Source organism: Bombus terrestris, chromosome 1 (genome assembly GCF_910591885.1).
Source record: "Bombus terrestris chromosome 1, iyBomTerr1.2, whole genome shotgun sequence".
NCBI classification, from domain to species: domain Eukaryota; kingdom Metazoa; phylum Arthropoda; class Insecta; order Hymenoptera; family Apidae; genus Bombus; species Bombus terrestris.
Window position 1 is genome coordinate 8424910 of NC_063269.1, and position 25523 is coordinate 8450432.

Sequence of the window (25523 nt, forward strand, 5' to 3'; positions counted from 1 at the left end):
TTAGGTGATTGTCTGACGATCCAGATAAAGAATTACATACAAGCAGAAAGATAAAGTATTGTAAACAAATGCTCGAAAGTATCTCACGAGTTGTACAGATACGTTTTGATTGTCATTTCAATTTTAAGTTTTATTTCTGAGTAATGCACACAGACTTTGACAGAAATAAAATTGACGTTAGAAGTGCAGATTTCTCTATTACAATCTGTGGCGAAAAAATATCAAGTTCTGAGAAATATTATATTCTAGCACGATCTGCGTAATAAAAAGCCAATCATTACATTTTTATAGTATTATTAATTTAGTATATTTCTACATTATTACTATATTTTCGGATATGTATATCTTTATGCTTACATTTGAGTTTGTTTAAATTATCAGTAGTACGTATAAATCTTCCTTAACGTTATACTTGATTGAAATATTTGTGCAAATTTACAAGAGCTATTATAGAATATAATTCTGTTTTAAGGTATTAATTAATATATTTGAAAGGGATATCAGAAATTTCTACTCATATAATAAATGTTACATATTAGCATATGAAGATATTCATACATAAATATACATATATTATTGAGAATTTCAACTATGAAGTTTTAAATACACTTTCCATAATTGTTTGCCATATCCATTTATTAATCAATCGAGGTCGTTAATAGAAGATAATAACATTAGTCATGAATTGCAGGATATGAACTCTAATTACTCGAGGAATGTTTATATGACAAGTGAAAGACAATAAAATAACTGACTTTAATATTACGTACTTCCAATACGAACTTGTGAACTTTATCCCTCGTGTAGCATTCAATGGTCAATGATACACGTACAGGGGAAAATCTATATAACTGTCGGACAAGTTGAAAGCAAACGTTTTATTTGTCCAAATGTTCGTTAAGTGAGAATAATAAAATACGATAAAGTTTCCAATAAATTGAAAAATTACTCCTCTTGCACATTTGCATAGCATCTATATATTAAATTCGAAGAATAATTGTGAAATAAATACATTGCTAATATATTCATTAAATCCTTTTTCACTGAGTACCTTCGTTAATTAATCGTTTCTACATGAAATACATTTCGAAAATAAAAATAAATATGTATTAATTGGTGAAAGAAAAACATTCTTTTGGAACACCTAAAATAATGGATATCTTGTAGAAATAAAATTTTTGTCATTTAAATACTGAAATAAGCAATCCATTTCCAGATATGCCAATTTTATTCTTTAAATCACAATATAAAATACGATAAAATGAAAAATAAAATTATCCATATACAGCATAAACGATTTACATATTTTAATTGCAGAAGGGAATAAAAATACGAGTATTGATTTAAACATAATGGGCAACGTTGAACAACTATAAAGCAAAAAATGAAATGTCGAGGGAATAAGTGAATTTCTCTTAACGAAAATGAAAAGTATAAAAAATTTTTATAAGGGTATCTTCTGGAACTTATTTCATTTATTTCATGCACACATACTTTCGTTTAGACATGCATACCATTGCTTTAAATAAACGCGGAAGAATCCGACGTAGCTTCTTGGCATACGATTGTAAGTAAAACCATTTGCTTCGAGAGTAGGGAACTCCCTTTGAAAGTAAATTTATTCTGGTAACAGTACCTTCGGTCGAAAATTCTTGAAGAATATTGAAGATTCAACGATAAGATACTTTCCACACAAAGGCAAACAGCTACAAACACTGCGAACGCGTATACTCCTTACGGGCAGATTGTTCGAGGATTCAGCAGCAGATTTCGCTACAGATCTGCGAAATCATGCCATAGCGTTTATACTTAAGCTTGCGCCACGGTTCACCTTCGGCGGTTGTATTACATATGTGGCGAACTTTTTAAATTGTATGATATATAATTTATAAGACACTCGGTCCATAATTACTTTCAAGAAAAAGATCCCTAAATGCATTTTCGTCCTAAGAAAAGAACTCGGAGAATTATGAAAATCCTGAACGTTAAAGGATAAATGGAAGAAAAAATTACTTTCCTTAAGAACTCATGCTTCACATCAATCACTTCTCTTATGAGTTTCACCTGCATTTCACTTTTAAAATAACTGTATAAACATAATGGATATAGTATTGGCAAAATGCGACGTTTCTATAAATACCGGAATCTTTTATTGAAAAATCAAATAAATTATCAGTAACTCGTTTTCTTTTATCAAGGGGCTCCGCACAAACCACTTCAAAGCAGTAGTCGATAACTATTCTTCCAGACATGGAAATAGGGCTGTCAATCGCCGAAAGTTCAAACATCTGTAGACTCCAGGAGAAACGAATATTTCCAGGACATAATGTGAAGTGTTTGCATAGCAGATGGCACTAAGCGAACACGCTTCCTTCGAAGTCACTGTTGCGAATTCTCAATTAATTGGCGATCATTCAGATGCAACTGATCGGTTGATATCGCAAATATTGAACGAGATTAACACTCAAGGTGGAGGTAAATTAAAGATGCGAAGTAGTAGTATGTTTAGTTTAATTATTTATATTCTTTAGTATACAGAAAGAGAATCAGTAGCAAGTTAAGATGCAGAATAATGTTATGTTAAATTAGTTTAGTTGCAGTTTTGAGTAACAGGAAGAGTATGACGCTCTAAGGAAGACTTGTAGAATTGTCTCAAGAAGCTACGTCTGATCCTTATATACAAACTCTCTGTTCCCGGGTTTTCCTTCTTACCTGGCTTTATGGGATGGGAATCTATTATTTCAAATCTTGCAATTGTGTACTCTCGTGGGTGCGTATCCTCAGGTGTTGCTGATTGATGCCAGATGCTTACTTTAGACCTGACCCATCGGGCACTTAAATTGTTTAGTAGCCTCTTAATGAGGTCCGCATCGTAAAGTTTACAACTTGGCAGGTAGAAAGTTCGGAATTTTCCGAAAAAGATAAATGTGCTGTCCGAGTCAAAAACGGATGGCCACTTCAAGTTCCAACAGTTACAAAATTCTTCCACGTGTTCAAATTGGACAAATTGAGAATATAAAGAATTAAATAAAAAAAAAAAAAAAAAACTTCAAATCCCGAACAGTTACAACGCGTCTCGTAGGTCGAAACTTTCGTATACAATCGCGTTGAACACCAGTCAAACTTAACAGCTCCCGTTTCTATAGATATGAAGGATGTAGCATTTATTAAAACATGCAAATAACAGCCAAACGTTAAAAATGTCTATCGATATCATCTTTCGATCGCTTGCAAATTTTCAACCATTTTTCTTAACATCATTTACTTATTACAACAACTGATTTCCTTTTCGATTTAATGTAAAAGAATTAATACACTAAGTACAAGTAATTTCTATCCGCATAAATATGTGTGATATATTCAATAATGTATTACGAGTTTAACTGAAGAAGAAAACTGTACTTGGTATTGAATCAATACTAGAAAGCAAACAGGGAAATCGATAAAGTACTATACACGGTATTTACATTATATTTATCATCCAAATTGAAAATTTACACGCAATCTTGACCATTTCGAAAGAATCCAGATAAGAGGCACGTATGATAATCGACTGAAAAATTTAGATTAAATTTAATATTCGTATGGAAGAAAATAATGCTTTATATAAGCACCTCTAATATGTTTCGAATTGTATCTTATTAAACATTTTCGATAATTGAAAAACTTGATTGAAGTCAGTAAACAGAGTATTATTAATTAATGAATTTTATACTATTGACGTTATCTAATATAAGACCAAGTTGACGTATAACAATGTAATGCACTCATAAGATAAATTTACTAGGATTATAATTTATTGGCTGTACCAATAACAAATATAAGTTACTGATACATTAATTAGTGATTTATTAGAATAACAATTTTCGTGATAACCAATTTACATAAAACGATTTTGCGATTAACGAATGGCATTCACCGATACAATGTGATTCGAATAACATGATTGCCATCCAAGCTTACATTCCATTTGTTGTTTTTATTTAAATCGCATGTAATCAAGTAAAATATAGAAAATAAAGATTATTACACAGCTGATCGCATCCGGCTTTACAACAAACTTTCGATACAATATCTAATTAACATTTTATTCTGAAAAGACAGAAGTATATAATTTCAATATAATTCTTCTATACCTGCTCTAGCATTATTTATCGATATAATATCATATATAATAATGGTATCGATATATATGAATACCATAGATACCTCGTGTTCTATTGATTTGTTCATTTGTTATATACTAAGAATAACCTAGTTTATTTCTTAGTTTCATTACTAAAAAATTTAGCTAATTAAGGTTTGCTTTGCTTGAAATAAATTGCCTTAAGTTCAATGCAATTGGTACGAATTACTGGTAGATAAAAGTACATTTAAAAAAGGCAAAATACAACGGAAAAGAAAAACTGCGACAAAATGAAAAAAACAATTTCTCCTCTACCATTCCGCCCTCAGAAACTTTGATAGTCTAAACATTAATTCAATGGATTCTATCTAATTTATCTATCCGAGTTCTATTTATCTAATCGATTCTAATTACTTTTACTGAAAAATCGCAAACAATGATGCTTCTATTACGATATTCCTCGCTAAAATCTAGAAATACATTACTACTACGAATCCAGGAAAAAATTCAACCGCTCGTAACAATAACGTTTCATATACGATATTCGTTAAAAACGAGGGGAAACAAGAAATGGGAAGTAAACGAGCGGAAGACAAGTAGAGGGAAAAAAAGGAGGAAGCGTGAATAATTCGAAAGGACGAGAGCAGTGGTGCATGGACGCATCGAGCAACCCTTTCAGGTTGGCGGCGAGCGAGCGACTGCTGGCTCGCGTCTTAACTCGTGCGATTCCGCGGACGCTCGGGAACGCCGGCGCCTCTGGGCGTCGCGACGGCGGGCGTCCAGGGCTGGCAGGCTGGCAGGCAGGCAAAGGCAGGCGTCCCTTCGCGCTCTCCCCGCCAGACGAGTTCCGACTCTACGCTCGGCCGGACGTGACGTAACGCGAGCAGCGTGGAGAGCGTAGAGAACGTCGTCGCCGTCATTCTAGTCGTCGTCGACGTAGCCGTCGTCGTTACCGTTCCTGTCAACCCTCTCTCTCTCTCCCTCTTACACACGCACATACATACACACACGTAGTCTTTCTCCCCCTGCGACACAAACACCTCTGTTCTCTCGTGCACGCCGAGATACCGAGCCGTTCGCAACTCGTTGACGTTTCCTCGTCGCAGATCAGTCGAGTGTCAACGACAACAGACGGCACGACGCGCGTCGGCCCTCCCATCACGGTGTAGACGCGCCACGCACGCAGCACCGCGTGCGTTTTCACGCACGCCACTGCGTAACAACGGTGCGTCCACGCTCCAGCTGTAAAATAGACACGAACTGACGGAGTAATTTATCGCGAGCGGGGTCAAGTGCAAGTGAGACGAATATTCCGTACGAACGAGTGAAAAGGAAACTTTGTGGTGTGAGAAAAGATCGAGAAACGGAAGCAGTTTCGGTGGTGGTTCGATTCGGAGGATCAGAAGCGGACCGAGATCACGTGTGATTACTTGGAAAACGACACGCTCGTTACGTTACGGTGGATCGAGAGATCTGTACTGGAAATTGCGATACAAATCGCAGGAACGTCGTAGAGAGAGAGGGAGAAATTTTCGTGATTAGTTGAAGATTAAATTCGTGACGGTATCGCCGATACAGAGAAAAAGGTTAAACGCCGAGAAAGTTTCGAGGGAAGCAAACTCGAGAAAATCGAACAAGATCTTGAACGAAGCAGATGTCAAGAGATATCGGTAGGTCGAAGTGGGGTCGTGCGGCGATGTAAAGTAATGCCGCGAGGGAAAAGAGTTACCGCGATCTTGGCGACGTCGCGATAAATAGATCGCAGACGGTAGTATGCAGTGACTTCTTGATCTCGTCGAAACAACGTACGACAGCTTCCGACAGTCAGTTTAAAATATTACTGATCGAGTAATGCCACGTTCACGGCACATTAACGTCAGCGATTGATCCACGGAAGTTGCGATCGCTGTCACTTGTACGATCTACGCGCACATCCTATACGCTTTCAATCACACGACTTGTCTTACCTGTCTTACCTATCCAACGGTATTGTTTTTCCGATCGAACGATATAACACCGTGGAAAATTCGCTGGGTGCCGCGGACTAGTAATCCTTCCTGGATCACGTGACGAATCGCTGAGAAGACAATAGTTCGCCACGGCGAAATCGGAACCTAGCGAAGATGCTGACTATGTCGACCTTGATGATGCCCACCACGATGACCACCATGACGAATCCTGGACCTATACCGGCACACAGCATGCCGCAGAAGATAGAACCGCCTAAGCTGACCGCAGCAGCTACGCTCACCCACACGGCAACAGCCGGCAACAAATCAGGTACCGCTTTATACTACAGATTTATGGCTTTGCACTATCACTCGAGCGCGACTCTAAGATAAATTTAACCGGTACATTGTGCCGCCGAGTATGCTCCGTTGCTCCTGTCAATCCGTGAACGATATACGTCGCTAAAGTTACACTCTCGCCGTTAGGACGGTCGCGCGAGGTCGGTATCCTTGTTCGGTTTGCGCTCTTTTAAACCGCTTAATGCCCATCCATCAAATTATTGTATTCGAGAGAAGGGAGCTGCGAGCCAGTTAATGTTTCGACACGGTTATCGAGCCGATAACGTCGAACCTTCACGTTCTATTCGTTTTTCGTCTAAACAGCATTCCATTCTCTCTATCGTCTATTTGGAACGAAAAAACCGACGAAAGGAAAAAGTATGTAGGCACCGTCACGCGTTATCCAGCTATGAATGTCGACAAATTTTTCTCTTCTTATGATACTTGTTCGATGTGTAATGTATTTACATCCTCATCGACGTGTAAACAAAATAGCCGAATTAATTTTGCGGTTTACACAACTCCTCCGACGTCGTGTTCACGATACGGCGACAATTTCTGTGGACATATTGCCACGAGGCAAAAACCTACTAAATAAGCTCAGCGTTCTTTAATCGTCTTTATTTATCTCGATTTGCTGTCTCCTCTCTCCTGCTGGTTCCGGCGTAGTTCGAGGTATTGCATGAAACCAACAGCTTCAGAAATTTTTATCCCTTTTTATTTCATACATACCATTTTGATACTTTTGCCGCGAAACTACCGCAATTCTGTGTTCCAATTCCGGCGTCCATAAAAGAAGTGCTAACTTCTTGTAGGGTATGCGAGGGGTTAGGGGGGCGGAAAGTTGGGGGGAGAGAGAGAGAGAGAGTAGCAAGGCCGGCTGATCTGGATGTGACCCGCATAGAAATTGGAATATACGTCTCGGCTTTCTAAGATGCTCGTGAAAGTAATAACGTTGATCGCCAGGAATTAATTGCTCCCATTACGGATGTCGACTTTTCTCGATTAGCGTTCGTGACCGGCCGTTCTCGCGCGACTTCGTTCCCGACCTACCGAAGAGATCTACCAGCGGCCGAGAGCAATTATCTGCCGGTAATTACCGGCTAATAAACATTTACCGTGAGCCCCGACGAAACGTTATAGCTCAATTAAAAATTTATAACTCGGCCGCCGGCTTGACAAAGCCGCGGGAAAAAAAGGGTTGGCTGTTGGCCAGGACTTTGTAGTCGCGACTCGAACGAAATTCCTGCCAGAATCTTTCTTCGTTTCAACGAAAATCCTTTACATCCCGTGCTTTAACGTTGCGTATCGCATCGTCGAAACCGTACAGCGTTCCATCATCCGTAAGTGCTCTCCATTGCATGCAGAACCGCGTGTACCTTCTAATACGCACCGTCTCGTTGTTTCCGCGATTCCGTTTGCATAGCTTCCACGACGAAACGTTCAACGGTACGTCGCGGAAAAATAATTTCACCAGGAATAGATATCTCTGTTTCGTCAACCACGGGTAAACCGAATCTGTCGAGTGGTTGTATCTAGACAAGGGGAACTCTTAACTGTGCGTACTTAGCACGTACCGGTTTGTATCTGGATTACAATGAAAACCGTTGTTACGGCCATGTACCCGCTGTATACACCGTTGTTCAGTTTCGGAACGTCATCAGCGTACTCTTGTCGGTACGTTCAAAAGTTCTACACAGTACTCTAGGACGGTAGAATTCAAAGAGTGCTTGAACCTTTCTCTCGTGTCTCGACTACTATACGCCTTGTTCGTAGGGTTTCTTTTTCGACCGGTATTTACTGTCGCACAGCCGCTCCAATTTTCTCGTTGTTGTTGTAAGTCGAGTACGGCAATTTCATCCATGCGATCGCGACGAGGCTCTGATTACAAATTGCGCTCGCATTGATTTTGCATCGTGAAATTTAGCTCGTTCCTCGTGTTCCTATGGTTATTCGAAATTGCTCGTTAAACCACACGATGCTGTTACGTAGTTTCTTTTCTACCCTCTTTCGTTATTAAAAGTAACGAAAGAAGACGGCAACTGACATTATTACGGAAAGTGATTTTTACGGGTTATCGACGCTGCGAAATAGAGGTTCGTTCAAACGGAGAGATAGTTGCATTATACGGATCGTCGATAATGCCACACGAATGAACTATTTTGATCGAAATCACGCGTCTCAGCATTCGCGGCCATTTGCCGAGCAACGTCTGAAATTTCTATGACGATATCGAAATCCAACTTTCTAAATCATATTTGATTACGTAATTTCCAAGTTCGAATACGCAAAGTTATGTCCGTGTCAATTCCCAGCTATTGATTATCACCGTTATCTTTTATCTAGGACGCATGATAATCGTTAAAGTCGTGTTCCGTAACTAAGAATAGCCTGTATATTGTTACAACGAAGAAAACGATCGCTTACTCGCGATGATATACAATAAAAGTTTAGAGAAGATACTGAGAAAAATCGGAGACTTTATCGTGAAACGATATATTTAGACCTGGATTTGCAGTAAGAGGATATTCCCTGGCTTTCTGTAAATTTACTTTTCTATAAACGCGAGTTTGTTTACGTTTTCGAACAAAGACGTTAAACGATCGTTGGGACTCTGTAATCTTCTAAGATCTGCTTCGGTTATACCTTATTGAAAAAAAAAGCTAGAAAGAAGATACACATATGGGATTCAAATTCCTATACTTCAACTTTTCTATCGATTGACTAAAAGATTGAAAGAAAATCGCAGGACATTTTAATGACAGTTTTAATATTATTATTTATGATTGTATTCAAATGCACTAACAGTAAGTATAGTGTACTATGTATTGCTTTATACATGTACATACGTCTACATACTCATTCACACGGTACGTCTAAGAAATAATTGATACTCTACTTGATATCGTAATTTCCATCGAATTTGCCATTAAAGTAGTCAAACATCTCTTAGAAATGATTATTGGCAAACATAGTTTTATATTAATCGAACGAAGCAAGTCCTTAAAATATTTTCTTGAATATAACGTAATCTTATACTAACTTACGTCAGAACCACGTGTTTTAAACGAAATGCGATTAAAATCTGCAAACGCGTAATTAATCGAAAACCACACAGAATAATACAAGTTCGTTTTTGTTGATTTTATGTCGTTTCATGGCTAATTACAACACTAGCTGTATTATTAATACTGTAAAACATAAAAGTAAAGTTGACCACCATATAAATAAACGACATCGCTGTATCTCGATGATAGAATCTGTTAGCGTCGAGAAACTTGAACGTTTATCCGAGTCAAAAACGGGGGAAAAAAAGAAAGAAAGAAATAGAGAGAAAAAGGAATAAATCGGCGTAATGCATGGCGCGACAGCATTCAAAGGCGTGTTTATCCACGTATGTGTAATCCAGAGCGCGGAATACGTAGAGCTGCCAATAGGGCAATCCCTAGCCGCGCACACTTAGCACGTACTAACTGTAGTTACCGTTACATCGCAAGTGTACGTGTCGTGGGAGCGTAACAAGGGCGCAAGTCCCGGCATCGTGCCACTTCGCCACGTATACTACCTGCGTGGCATGCACGTTAGCTACGTAGGTAAGTGGATGCATGGAATTTATCGAAGACCACCAGACGTCACGGCATTTGGCCCCGTATCGGACTCCAACGTGAATCAATCCTGTTAATTACTTAAGGATTAGATGCTGCTGGTCATCTCATCGTCGAGATCCATCAAAATGCGAGCTTGCCGTTCTTCTTCTTTATCGAGCTACCCATTCCTTGCTTCCCTGCCCTCCGTTACTTTTCCTTAGCTCGTTCACGTTCGCACGCTTCTAGCACTTATCTTGGGGACGCACGCAACGTGCCGGATACATCGACCGCTCTGGGAGCAGGGAATTTTTGCTTTCACGAAGGTGTTAAGGTTCCACGTTTCGCGACCAAACGACTCGTTTGGGATAACGAAGACATCCCAGTGGCACGAAACTGCGCTACGCTGACGAGATGGAATGCTCAATTATTTACAACTGGTGAGAGAGCGTCGGGTGGGAGAAAGGGCGTCGAGAGGGAAGCAACGTGCTCTGATAAGAAAATTAATTCTGTTTACCGATGTTTTATAGGAATAAGGAGCGAAAGTGTAAAGGATTCGTCGCGAAATTATTCCCTTTAGATAGGTCGGAAATTTCGTTAGCGCTCTCGCGTCCACTCAAGGAGCTTCAAGTGAAGTTTGTTGTAGAAGAGGGGGAACTTTCCGTAGTGTACAATTCTTTCTATTATTTAACATAAAGTATTGCAAGAATATGATGATACGCAAGAAAAGTCTTATTCTCTGTGTATTAAATCCAACATATATGTTTAAATGTAATAATATATTGATACATATATTAGTATCACGGGAGTGTATAAATATGTTTTTTCATAGCATCGTATTTATTTTTCAAATTTGTCTCGATGATCGCAAATGCAGATATAGCATTTACATTTAGTCGAATGGATATAGATATTTTATCAGAGAGCAGGCGCCTGTAAACATTTTCAGCTGTTTACATATTGGTAACAGCGAAAAGGCACCCATTAGCATTACACGAAATTCGTCCAAACGCAAGCGAAGAACGTCGTAATTCAGAAATTGAGTTGGACGAAAGGTTGTCAGCATTTACCAGTGTTTCGACTGTGCTCACTTCAAAACGTGTATACTGAAAAGGTTCAAATAGTGAGAGCACCGGCCTTGTCCAATTACACAATTGCTACCCGGAAATTTGCGTTACGGTAAAATGGAACTGTGAAACATTTTGTTCGCGTGAAACGCAAGTGGTATATTGTAAAGAAAGATGTTCGTTTCGTAGAACATAATTGAATTCGAAACACGTAACACCTTCTGACCGAAACCACGAGCAGGATTAAATCGAAAAATATCACGATTAGCAAGGAATACCGTAATTTACCAAGTATTACTACTCTCGAAAGAACTATTTGAAATTATTGATCCCATAAACTCTGGAAATTTATGAACGAGCCGCATTAACGATTCCAGCTAAAGTATCACTATCTATGGCTCTTAAACTCTGCAACGAGATTAACGAGCAACAAAGTTCGGACCAATCGTTCGAAGAACAGAGAGAAACTCGAGAAATTCCAGTTTCCTTTGGCCTCGCCTCGATCTATCAACGCGTATACGATAGAACGAATGCATTTGGTATCGCGTCGGCGGCGGCCGTGTTGGAGAACCATGAGATAAAAAAAGAAGAAACATTGGCTGCGAGAGGTGAGAATGAACGAAAGAGGCAGCAATTTTCCAAGATAGAACAGAAGTCGACAATGGGTACGCCGATGGGAAAGAGGCCGACGACGAAAGCGGAGGCGATGGATGGCTTTAGCTTCGGTTTCCTGACGAGGTTACCGAAGTTTCGTCCGCAGATTCAATTTTAGTTGGCGCGCCAGGCCGCGCCACCACCATCCGCGCCGCTGAATGCTACATAGGTACCTTGCAGGGGTGGTAACCAGCCAGTCTTTCTATATTCACCCTTCCATCCCAACTCTGCCACCCGGTCGTCGCCGGCCTCTTGCCAACGGGCTGCTTCGAGGCCACTTTATTCAGTTCCGCTTAAGTTTTCGCGTTTTCCGCGCCTTCCGCCTGATTGCGGCTTGTTTCGACCTCTCGCTGGTAGTCTCGGTTTCAGCACGGATTTATCGACACGACTCTTCATTCTGACCGAGCTCGTTCGTTACCGCTGCTCACGGATGCGTTTGAATTTGATTATTAATTAATTACACCGTCGGCCGATATAAAGTAACGTTCAATATTGAGCGTTGATCACAGCCACTGCAGTCGCTGTTATGTCGTAACAACTGTTGGCATTGTTAATTCTATAGATAATTGCTATTATTAATTGGTAGAAATTGCGATGGTGCTGATTCGTATCGAACCCTCGAACAGGCGTTATTTTCGTTTCCGCGCAAAATATCGTACTTTCGAATTAATTGAACGTTCCGCGTTTTATTTTTTTTTTTTTTTCGTTTATAGCGCGACTCCGCTTTTACGTGTTTTGTTCGAACTTCGATGACCTATTTTAAATAATTTCCGGAATGTTTTTATTAATACAAAAGCGACGGAAGTTTTTCGTTTTGAACGATCTTCTTTTGTACTTTTCAATATTTCCTGCGCGAGGATTAATTCAATGGTGTATAGTATTCTGACAAAAAGCGATATGACTTCAGAATTTTGTCATAACCGTATACATTATCGAATATATTATATCCTTTTGTTATCAGAAGTATCAAAGAGCATTATATTTTTCCCTGGAAATACAAACTCTCCTATCAGTAGGGACGAGAAATATAATTATACCAAAGGTTTATGAATCGTAATGAATTTAATATTTAAATACCGTTACAAATATTTCATCATATTCAATTTTTGTTTCGAAAGTGACGTAATTCAAAATATCTGATTTTCAGAAAATTTGATCGTGTTAAATATCTATGATGATCATATCTAAATAATTGAATTACTTATTATATATTGCAACGCAAGTGTATATATTTAAGGCATGTGTCGCGACATAAATTATACCAATATTAGATAATCATTGAAAGCATTGATCAGAAACCCAGAAAAAAGGTGACCTTACACGTTATCACGATAATATCTAAAAATATCGTGACTGCCTACTACTCAACTCTATAGACATAGGTGATTGTCAATATCCGCATACCATGAAGGAAAATCTTTAGCACGACGTGTATAGCGCACAAGGTAACGGAAACAAACTCAGAATGATTCGATTTTTTTTAAGCAAAACAAAGAACGTTTTTATGTCTCATAACGAGAGAGAGAGAAAAAAAGAATATTTATTTTCCAAAGTATAAAGGAATAGAGAATAGAATATCGAGATATTTGTTAATGAGTATAATTATAAATATACAACACTGATTATGGTAGCTCATTATAACAAAGAAGTGAGAAACATTCTTCTATTTTTCAAATAATATTCCGTAATATATGATAAGTATAACTACAAAGTTAATAAAAACATTTATACAAACTCCGATTTATCCCTCGTTTTGTTTTTTAGCCAGTTTTGTGTTGTGATGCAACAAATCATATTACTACTTCCATTCATATTCCTATGTTTACGAATTATTCATCATATTTTACTGTTACAATTTAGCTACAACTTCACTATCTCGTATACGCAACCAAATTTATACCGAATGTACGGTTAAAAAACGTTTTAGGAAATAACACACTCTGATTGCAGTTAATGCATGACAACATTCGATCTTCACAATTGAACCGACTAACTAGACTATTCATTGATCGTAGTTAACCGATTTTTAGTTAAAAATGTTGAAGCAAAAATTATTTTATCTGGTCTACTTGCATTCCAAATTTTCATGCTCCAAAAATGTTTACTTATAAAATTGTTCAAATTAATTTCTTTTTTACGATATTAGTCGAAAAAATAATGGCAAATTTCAGTGACATTTTTAGTTAACATATGTGATACTGATAGAATTTTTAAATCAATCTGCATGCTTATATTTAATCTTCTGATTTACATTTCATTTCACGTTACGAAGAGAACCTTTCCCCTTTAGGAGAAGAAAACTAAATTACGCCGAATGCGAGACAGGGTTGCAAATGGGATTTATAAAAATTTAAATGAGAAAAACTGTGCAACGAAGTTTCAAAAGTCGTTATTTTTCTGGAAACATGATGTTATTTTACATACATACAAATAGGGTACATTTCACACTTAGGTATGTTTGCAATGGCCCTTAAGCGGCTAAGGGATTAGCCCGCTTATCACAACGTTGTCGACACGAACACACAGCAATTCGTTGAATGCACCTTGTGTATGTTTCTGTATTATTCTGTATTATTTAAAGGGAAAATGTCATTTTACTTGACGCAACTATTCTGATTTTGAAAAATAACAAAATACATTTCATTTTCTTCGAAAACAGAAATCAAATCCTATTTCCATCGAGTATTGTGCAAGATCAAAAATACTTCGTTCCAAAGAGTTGACACATATGCTACAGTGTGAACTATTGGAAATTAACTGCTTAAGTAGGTATTAGGAATTTATCAGGATCTTCCGGCGCAATTGAATATAACTATTAGCGAAACTTTACAAGTCACAATCACATAAAACGATTGACAAGTATTTAGGAAACAAAACGTTTCCACGTCAGCTTTCATACGCACGGCAAACAAGAAAGAAAGCATCGAGCAAACGTTTGAAAATGTTTGCTCGTATAAAATTCTGTTATAACAATAGCAAACAAACGCATGCAAATATGAGCGAGTTTCGCAGCGAAAAAAAAATAACATGTCCAGCTAAAGTAAACAATATATGACATCGGAAGGGAACGAGATTCGGCAAACCAACGAGATTCGGACGAATCGCAACAAATTTGTCGGAACTGGTGGATCGCAGTGAAAAAGTAAAACTGATTTGCAGCTAATTAACGATATAGCGGTGTTTCCGGTAGCGTCGCAAACGAATTGTAATCTCGCTGCAAAATTGATTATCCGACCAGTTCCATAGAGACGACCGAGCGTATCGTACAGGTAGAGTAGTCACTTCGGGAACAACATTTACCGAGCGGCGTAACGACTGATCCGTCTATTCCCAGTGGCAACGAAAACTCGTAAAACGGTACTTGGAAATTCGCTGCGCCAAGTTAAACTTGATGGAGACGAAGGGGTATAGAGCTAGTGGTGCTAGTGTTGCAGCTAGTGTTGTAGCTAGTGGTACTGCCGGTGTTGTTGCCTGGCCAATCGTGCAGGTTCTACGCTATAGCCGCGAAACACCCAGAGGACCGAATGACTGTCGAGAGGAGTCCGGTTAGTCGCGTTACCAGGCGAAAACCGGAACCGCTACCTGTCGTGACCGGAGAAGTGGCCCGAGAGAGGAAGGAAAACCCCATACCGGCAACGAAATGATATTGTTTTGGCTGAAAATGAGACCTTGGTCGATGCTTAGATAGCATTTCCCTAGTAAAAACCGGACGTACAAGTATCAAACGGTCACGTACACTTGTCCCCCGTTGCTCTTCGAATATATCGGCATGTTACATAGCCACGCATTTACAGAGAAATGGAAGAAGAGACGGAGAGAAGATAGCGAGGGATGACAGGAGGAGGATTCAAGATATCGTCGCGGGGACAAAGATATTCAGTGGCGGACAGAAATATTCGACGATACCTAAGAATACTGGTTCAGTGGCAGGATATAGAGACGGGTGCACCGGTGACGCCAAGATACATCGAAGGAACGAAACATCGCGGAAGTGGACGACGCACCGAATCGAGATCCTACTCGAATATCGGCTCCTATCCTTTTCTATCCGCTTCTGCGGGACGAGGTCTGGTGGATTACACGTGGAAAACCGCATGGATTTGCGTGCAGTTGGCCGGCTGCCTCGACTGCCGAAGCAAAATCTGACCCCCTTTCGGCGACGGATAAATCTAAAATTTGGCATGAGAAGACTCAGCCATGAAAGACGGTCCGTGAGAAAAAGTCTCACCGTTAGACTTGATCGACAACAGACGTGGATTGCTTTTCAGCGAAAAAATGTCTGGTGAGCGTGCGAACGAATACTTTATTTCTTTCTTCTCTTTGATTCGAAGTAATGGAACCTTCTTGAGCATTGTATACTTCTATGGAAACGATGAATTGCGTGTTCAACGCGAACCATTTGAATCTTATATTCTAATTTACCAAGTGAGTGATCACAAAACGATTCTGGAAATTCCGAAAAGTGATCAGCTTGCAAACTAAAATCTACTAGCAGACTGGAATTCCTCGGTAAGAGAAACAGAAGATAAGTTTTGTCATAAAACATCAAGTACTTAGGGTATACACGTATAAAAAGAATAAGTAATTATTTATTATTTAATCTATTATAAACGTATACCACTTATTAGAAATTCTAGAACTTCGAGCTTTGGTATTGTTTAAAGCTAAAAATGCATTAACGTAGTAATCAGATTCTTAATGGTGAGGTCACACAAGGGTTTCTCTTCTGTTTAACTCCATGAATGGATTGAGTGAGGTGAAAAACGTTGAATAGGAAAAGGCAGATATTCTTCTTTCTTTTTCTTTTTCATTCTTTCTTTCTCTTTCTTTCTCTCTTTTCCGTGTCTCTTCGTTATTTTAATTGGTTCATATCAATATGTGAAAAAAATGGAGTTTAATTGTATAGACGTAAACCAAAATGAAGTATAGTTCTATATAGACGATATATAATTTTTTACTAAATTAATGAGATATAACTAATATAATCATTGGGTAAGATAACATTGACAACTAAAATTGACTTTGATCTCAAATTTTAGTTTAATCATATATTATTATTATTCTCATAATTATACTTTAACGTAAGAAATATCTTTGATATGTTTTATTTGGTATCTTTTGTTAATTTCTTACCACCCCCTTATTATTTGATTTGACAAAACTATCGTGGAGCAAACTAATTATAAATTCAAAAATTTTATTTCCGTGATATGTTGAACTTTTTAAGACAGTGTCGCACATTAAACTATGCAAATCGTTGGAAGAAAAAATAACAGTGAAACGTCGTTCCAAATCCATTATTTTTCTACTTAAAAATACAAGAAAAGCTTTTCGTCGTATATAAATTTAAATTAAAATTACTTCATCGGGGAAAGACAAACATCTGTCGTAAAATTTTTTAACGGCCAACACTTCGCTTTACATTCCTAAGTTTGAAGTTCCGATTTGGAAGAATCTTTCTGTTTACTGCAATCCTACATGATATTTATCATATCCTATCCTATTCAAGTTTTGGGTAATAAAATGTTAACACATTTGAACGCTTGAAAACGGTATTATCCGTCAAATCTTTTTCAAGCCGAAAATATCTGAACAGCGAATGCTTCATAAATTATCACTCAATAATCAGCATTTAACGAAGATAATCCTTAACTTTTGATCGACGGTGTATAGTTCAGCGACCAGCAAGTGTCAAACCAGTGCAGTGTAGTATTCACTAGGGTGACAGCTGTTTAGTTGGTTGACTGACTGACTGACTAGATGGCTAACACTATGCTGGCTAGCTAGCTGACAAGAGCATACCATCGTACATCCACCTGTAAAGTAGCAGCTGCAAGCCGCATACGGAAGTCGTGTTCGCTGACTGGATTTGCTTCTCGCGTCTCGAGATACACAATCTATCGTAAATCGGTTTGTTCGATGCAGTGAAATCAACTAACAAAACTTCCTGACATAATAACCGATTAATAATAACTAATATAATATTTTTTTGCAGTAAGTTGACAGATTATAATTTCTCTGATAACATGTAATCTGTAAAATGTAGTTGCATAGATTCGTTCATTTTATTGTTCAACTCTTTACTGCTATGTAGTATTATTACACAGCATTTATTATTTATTAATTATTGCGACTTATAGCTTGTAAAATCTCATTAATAATATTAATTCAATTTTGCAAGCGGAACCACACAGGTTAACAATTGCAATTAGTTACATAGATACAAACATTATACGAGTAGAGAGGATCTAATAAAAGATTGATAGCGAAATAATTGCACAAAATGCAGTTCGTCGGGTTAAGGGTTTTAATTTTGATCACGATCATGTTAATTAGCATTGGTGTAGATTATGGTATGCCAATTGTGGTACACGATAGCTAATTCGCGTATGTGGTATGTATGTAAATTAGTATCGGCGATTCGTTTGCTGTTAATTTTATTGTGAATTCGGAAAGATTCGCGCGCATAATGGGATTCGTTACTATTTAATTGAAAACATTAATATTAATTATTTGTCAGGTTCATTAAACCGCGTTTCTATTAATCGATGTGCTGGCCCAAAAACGTTCGATTCGTAATCGCGTCAAATCGCGTTGTAATCGAAATAAGCGTTTAATATTGCACGGCCGCTTGAAACGCGGCGGATTAATTCGCTTTTGTTTCGTCGATTTTATCTCCCCGCCAGCCTTCGAACGTCTGAAACTTCGGTCGTCTACATTATTTTCAGACTTTTCAAGGGTTTTATACATAGAGCGAATTCTATTATGAGCTCGAAAATTACTTGTAGCGTGAAATTCGCCTTAATCAGATCGTCGCGTGGCGAGAGAGGGTCGTTTGAAAAGACAAGCGTGGACACCGTTCTTCTCTCGAAGCACGTTGCCCCCGCATTAAAATTTGCGGTCATTAGGCACGTTCACGTGTCGCCGTTTTGGTCTTTGTCACCAACAATACACCTTTTCTTCTTTGAATAAGATACGCACTAATAGAATAGGCTTTTGCTCCTAATGTACTATCTAAAATCGATGAAAATTCTATAGAAAACATATAATTCTTGGCTCCGATAACATTTCTTTTAATTCCCTTGAAGATTTCGTTGAAGATTGGCTTTTATTTAAAAAAAAAAAAAAAAAAAACAATAAGTTTGTAGTAGAAACACAAATTTAATTAGTCGCACGATTTGTTCATAAAATCTTTTTAAAATCCTTACATGTTTATCATATGTTTTATATGTTTAACATTCTTTTAACTTTCTTTTTTGTAACAGTTATTTACTTCATTCATGGAATTGAATATCTATTTAAAAAAAAAAAACAGTAAAAATTTCTTTATTTCTCCCATAACATCGTTTTATTTTAAAATTATAATCGAGTCAAGACTAAACATCAGCTTTATCAGCGAATAAACCAGTACGACGAGCGGTGGATCATATTTTGTCAAGTTTCCACGCTCTTTATCGTGTTAAAGTTGTATCATTTCTTGGGCATCGGGTAGCGACTTATTAACGTAACATTTTCTTTGGAAAGGTTGTATCGGTATCCAGAGATCAGGTACAATATGGATGATCGCAACAGGCGACAGATATTGCATTCGCTGTAGCAACAGCCAAAGTGGTTGCTCGCATTAAGTGCGTTTCACGCTTGTGGATTTAAGAGAGCAGCCAGAGGTAGGCTGATCAATATGCTAATATTTTGATGCTTCCACTCCGCTCCGAGAATTGAATTACGCTCGACGAACGAAGATAGATGGAGAGTACGCGAAGAGGGCGGCAGGAAGAAAAGGGGCTGGAAGAGGATGAGATAGAACAGTTTTACGTTTGAAGATAGGTATTACACAAAATACCACTTTCCATTGAGGCGCGTGCGCACGATTAACGTCACTGTAATGCGAGAAACCGCAAATGAATTCATATGCACCATTGTTACTGATACCACGATGAAGCCTACCACATTGTTAAGATACAAACTTGCAACTCCAGAAACCGTTTCTAGTTAAAACATTTTCTTCTTTCGAATTGTATGGTGGGTTGAGATGAATTCTTTCGAATTTCCATAAAAAATTTCAATTGAGAAAAGGCGAACTAACGACGTAAATGAAAAAATTGTACATTTTACAGGTGCCTCAAATTATATGTAATTTATAAATTACATTTACTGACATATTTTTTATCTCACCTTACTGATACAATAAGACAAAGAAGAAATTATAATAGCCGAGAAGATTCTTTGAAAACTATTTCATCAAACTCTAAACACGGCAGAACTTTCATTTAGTAAATTTTAGGGGACAAATATGTTAAATACATACTATATTATTTATCACATTGCTCTAAATTTTACTATCTGCACTGATAATACGAAATAATGAAACAGGCTAGAACAAATGACATAATAAATTCATGGCTTATATTATGAACAAAAACCATTAGCTAAACTAAAATAAAAAATGCGATGAAATATAATTGTGATTATATAAATACGTATTCAATAATTTTACATTACAATTGGTTATGTAAATACAAGCAACGCGTTTGAAAATCTCATCGCAATAACATTAAATATATATAACAGATTTGAATTATAATAATTATTACCGATAAATAGAACAAGAGTTGTTCCGGCGAAGTGGCATTTAAGCGCATTGAAACATTAATCATTAACCGCACCGCAACATGTAATTTTAAACATTTCGAATAGCTGTGAGAAGTACGTGTATGGAAATCGTCATTCAATGTACGAGTGACTTTTATACTTCAAGTCTAGAGTCTGTTGCATCGGGAATGTAGAGCTGCTATCAATGAAATTAATAGCAACAAGGTTTTTAAATCGTTTCATAGATGTAATAGCGTTGAATTTAAAAATGTAAACGCTCCTCAATTATCTATATCACATTGTGAATACGAAGAGAGATCTTTTTTCACGTTTAAGCGAAATGAATGATTTTTATCTGATTCACGTTTTCGACATAACCTGCGACCATGATCTGTCGAATCCCCGATAGGTTAACGAGGAAAGTTTGTTTGCGTATTTATTACTCTCCTAGGGAAGGATACTATCTTAATGCTACGTCATGCGGGTCCTGCCGCGCGAAACATTACGCTTCACCCTTCTCCTGCTACTACACAATCTCACCCGTCCACCCCGTTTATCCGCATACTTTTTCGTTACGGCTCTATCAAAGAACTTCCCCTAACGCTGTACCCTCACCATTTTTAACTCCTATGTTTTAAAGGGGCGATACTTAAATCCGAGCAGTCGTCGTTGCTCTCTATTTTGACGAAGCGAAGCTCCTTTATCGAACTTCAAATTCAAGTGTGAATTATGTATTTACATAGAAGTGAAATAAGAGTGGAAGAAATAGAATAAATATAAGCTGGTATAATAAATATTTCTAATGTTAGAAGCATCTTTAATAATAAAATTAGATGAGGTTACTTTAACAAATAAATTCTCTATTTGATTATCAACTATATAACGTTTGATTAACATTAACTGAGTCTAGCTGAACCTGTATAATAGAAGTAATAAAACAATGTTGATGTAAAATTCGCCAGATTTTGTCTACTCAAGAAATACTTTGTAAGAAATACAGAATCTTCAGTCATTGATAGATTTTGTAATAATGATTAATCAAAATTTATTTTTTTATCTACTAATAAAATCTAAGAAAATCTTTTCTATCCTACCAACCTGTCATACGCAGATGATAAATTTACCAAATAATCAACTAGCATTTTTAATAATATCAGAAGGGAAAAAGGTTGACAGGACCATAAATCACAATTTCTCCAAATTAATACAAAAGAATGTAAGTCCTTATATAATGATAACATCCCCTACGTAACGATAAAATGAAAGAAAATGAAAGGATATCTGAAGGGACATTTTTATCTAGACAGACAATTCTAAAACATTTTCTTAAAAATTAATAAGAGAAAAATGAATAAACCTACGAGATCAGCTTCTCATACGTATTTGTAATTAACATACATATTAGCCAATTACGAAAAGTATAACTTAGGTACCAATATCTTCTATTAATGTTTTTTATACAACATAAATTTCTATCTAACGTAACATATTACTATTTATTGTTTTACTGTTTTCAAACATCATATAATTTTGATAATTTTCTAGTTCAAATTCTTAGTACACATATTTTTTGGAAATAGAATAATATAAATGCGATTCCTCCGGATTCTCAACCTCCCCGCCTCTCTAGAAGTAGCATCTTAAACGATGTACTTGAATCTGTAGTTACAAAGGATTACTGTGCTTCTGTTCACAAGAGCGAATTTCAAGGAACTTGGTTATTAGATCAGGTTCCCATATCCCAAACGCAGTAATAATGTAACTGGATGTTCTAGATAATTTCGATAGGGATCTACTTATTGGAAAAGGCCTGCTCAGGCAAAGAGAGTGTAGTTAAGGAGAAGAGATGGAAAGGGAAACAGAGAAGGCAGAGGAATTGAAACAAGGAATGCCGGTGGCGCGTCGCGTTCCTATCCAGATATCTTCTGGTTTCCGCGAAGCTGTGGGATGTCGCCGTGAAAGATAATTCCTACTGTGAGAACTTCTGTCACCACTTGTTTGCTTCCTCTTTTCGATTAAGATTCTTTTCTACCATGACCAATCTTTTATTTATTACGATTCTTCATGTACTTATTCCAAACATTTTTAACTTTTTATTTTAGTATCTAACTTGAAATTTTATATTAAATGTTTAATTGTTGGTATTTAACGACTTGAGGATAAACGAAAAATTAATAGGGATTAAATACAAAATTTGACTTAAGAGGGGAAGATTAACATTTGAGAAATTCCGATGCTTTTCTTAGGTTAGCTATTCTATCGCAATTATTTTTATTTGGATTCAAACTTCAATCGCAACGCTTATTTTTCTCTAGATATGAAATGTAATAAGGTAAAAATCAATTAGTACGTAAGTTTTGAACAAAAATTAAGTAATATGAAATTTATACATCCGAATGTTCGAGATGTTATAAGGTGATACAAATGGAAAATGGATTCTTCGAATTACGCTATGAAAAGGATTTCTTTAAATTCTTCAGATTTATAAGCTACAGAAATGACATTTGATCCTATTCCAGAAGCAATATTCTTTTTAGTGATACAATTTAATTAATAAAATATATTATACAATATTAATAATTTGTGAATAACTGGAAACTATCCAAGTTTTCGAATGATATCAATTTTTAAATAAGGCTGTGAATATATATACGCTAAAGCGTGTATTGAGAACGGAAAATGTTTCCAACTTTCTTTAAACCGATAAATAAGTTACTTAAAAAGTGAACACACTTATGTGCATGAAACGTAATAAATTTTCCATCACTTTTCCACCGACGTATCTCGTGTGTAGTTTAATACGAATTATACAAAATTAAAAGCTTCCAAGTTTCTACGTTCTTTAATCATCGGCACGCAACATAGTGCACGGTAGACACGTAACAGTCGATATTCTTTACTCTTTCCCAATTCTATGAAACAAGGCAGTGTAAGATCGAGTAACATGAGCGGAATGAACAGAATCGACAACGATCAGCGTGCTTTCTCAAGCACAAGTAACGTGCAAGTAATTGGAAATTGCGCGAGGCAAAAATCGAACCTCGGCATTTCAGTGTAACGAGCGTGTACGAAGTGAACGTTGCACGATAAAAAGGCGTGTGCCGCGCTCCCTGGCTATGCAGTTAAAAAATCATTCAACGACAGCTAACTGATAATTTGAAGCCGGTTATTTCGTGGCAGTTGAATCGGTCACCGTAACCCAAACGCATCATTTCATCCCCGTCGATTCATATATTTCGCGAAGGGTGCTTCCTGCTAGAGTGGCGGCCGATAAGAATCTCGTCCAGCCCGTTTCTATCCGGTTAAAGGCGGCGCCTTCGTCAGGCCACCGTTTATATCTCTGGATCGCTGAAAAAGACCGCGGTCGATTTCGGGAAATCTAAAAATGCCGTCCCGAATTGGGCGTAGTGCGACGTATACGTGCGACAAGGAGCAGATCGTACCGGGGAGATTGCGAGCGAGGTCAGTAAGCGAAGCCAATCAGATTTACGAGGAGGGACATATCATGATCGCCTTTGCGACAATTAGTCACCGTCACCCCCTTTCCACTTGACGGTTCGCGCACAGGCGACCGACCAGTAATGGAAAAGTGGTAAAACCCTCGTAAAAACCGAACTCTGGTTCGGGTATCGCCTGGTCCCTATTACGAGACGTTCATTTTGAAGTTTCAGCGAACGCCACGCCCTAATTTATACTGATTAACTGGCGAGTGCGGCGAAAGCCAATTGCAGGTACAATCAGTACAGATTGGTGTGGTACGGCAACGTTAAAAGACGTATTCAGCAAGTATAACGTGTTCCTTCGTTACTCGATCGAGATATACTCGATTGTTGGTATACCAAATTGCACATTATGGATTAATGATTCGAGACGGTGATGGAGAACGTGTCGGATTGTTGTCGGAACGAGGCAAGTTGAAGGTCAACGCGCACCGCGAAAATAAGAATTTACTTTTAACAGAGAAATAGAAAAGTCTAGCGAGGATCGAGGCGTTGTAAGTGACGTTTTCGTTTAAAACTTTCATCCGTTCGCCGGTGACAAATCGATTTCCAGGCTTCGCGCGTATGATTTGCCTCGAGCCAGACAAATATCCTCTTCCCCATCTGTAGATATGGATTTATCGTGTTCCGATAAATATTAGCGAAAACAATAGAGATTGAAGTATAATATGCTGGCCGTATCACGGATGACAGATAACGTTATGTACCGAAAGTTTCATAAACTAGCCACGATTTAATCGTTCGACCGCGGTTTTGCGAAATTATCGTAAACTGCGATTTAATTGGTTGCGAGTTAAGGATAGCTATAGGAGGTTCGATCGAATTTAAAAAAAAAAAAAAAAAGGAACAAAAGAGGGAGAAAAGCGCTGCACGTTCTTTCAATTACCGTCACGCGAAAACGAGCGGCGTATTAACAAATCCACTGATTTCAATGGGTAATTATTTTTTCAAGAGAAAAACCGGAGTTCCGGTATTTACGCATGCGCTCACCGATATCTCTTGGTCGAGTTACCCGCATTTTATGATCCACCGTTCACCATAGACGGATGAATTCCCATGCGTTTTTGCTCTGACCAACTCGAACGAACCAACCAGCTATCCAGCAGCTCCGGAATAGTGGGTGATGGGCGAGGTGGGAGTCGGGTGGTAGGATAGTGAGCCGGGATCGATGGAGATAATGCCCATTACCCTTAATACGAACTCACTCTTCTTCCATCTCTTCCTCCCTTCACCTTTAACCCCTCGCCAGTCTCTCCTTCACCCAAGCTATTCCATTCTCGTGGCTCTTCGCAATCTGTAACCGATGCTTTTTATCGTCCCCGCTGACTCGATTCGAGAACTCCGCGTTCTCGTCGTTATCATCATTGATCAAAATTTTGAAATCGCGAATGGAGTGTAATACCACTTCCGTGCCCTCCGCCTAACTTGCACAAAGAACTGTACTTGAGACCAATCGCACGTCTATAATTCTACAACCAAGAATTGGAACTCGATACCTGACGTGTTTATTTCGTATATCCTTTTTAATATCTCGTAAATAAATATTTGTTCATGTACCATACAGGGATTTTTCAATACATTTTTTTCTGTTGTGTAACAATTATATATTTTGAGGAATGTTACCTTTCTCTATCGACTATCGTTGTTACATTGGTAAATTTAGCTACTTGGCAATTTAGCAAAAGCATTTCAATAATCAATTACCCATTATGTTA

At 37.7% G+C, this 25523-nt stretch overlaps 1 protein-coding gene and 1 long non-coding RNA gene across 9 annotated transcripts in view; one reads left to right on the top strand and one right to left on the bottom strand.

Annotated features, from left to right (window-relative positions):
* LOC100643794 (nucleolysin TIAR) overlaps positions 1 to 25523 on the top strand; it is a 580836-nt gene that overhangs the window by 329664 nt on the left and 225649 nt on the right. Inside the window, exon 1 of one of the 7 annotated variants that reach the window (XR_007223606.1) lies at positions 4940 to 6406. The exons of the other annotated variants lie outside the window; for them this stretch is intronic. The gene's annotated coding sequence lies outside the window, so the exon portion shown is untranslated. Of the gene's footprint in view, positions 1 to 4939; positions 6407 to 25523 lie in introns of those variants that run through there. 7 annotated transcript variants of the gene reach the window in all.
* Positions 1 to 25523, bottom strand: part of LOC110119944 — a 343350-nt gene that overhangs the window by 315034 nt on the left and 2793 nt on the right. The window lies entirely within an intron of this gene.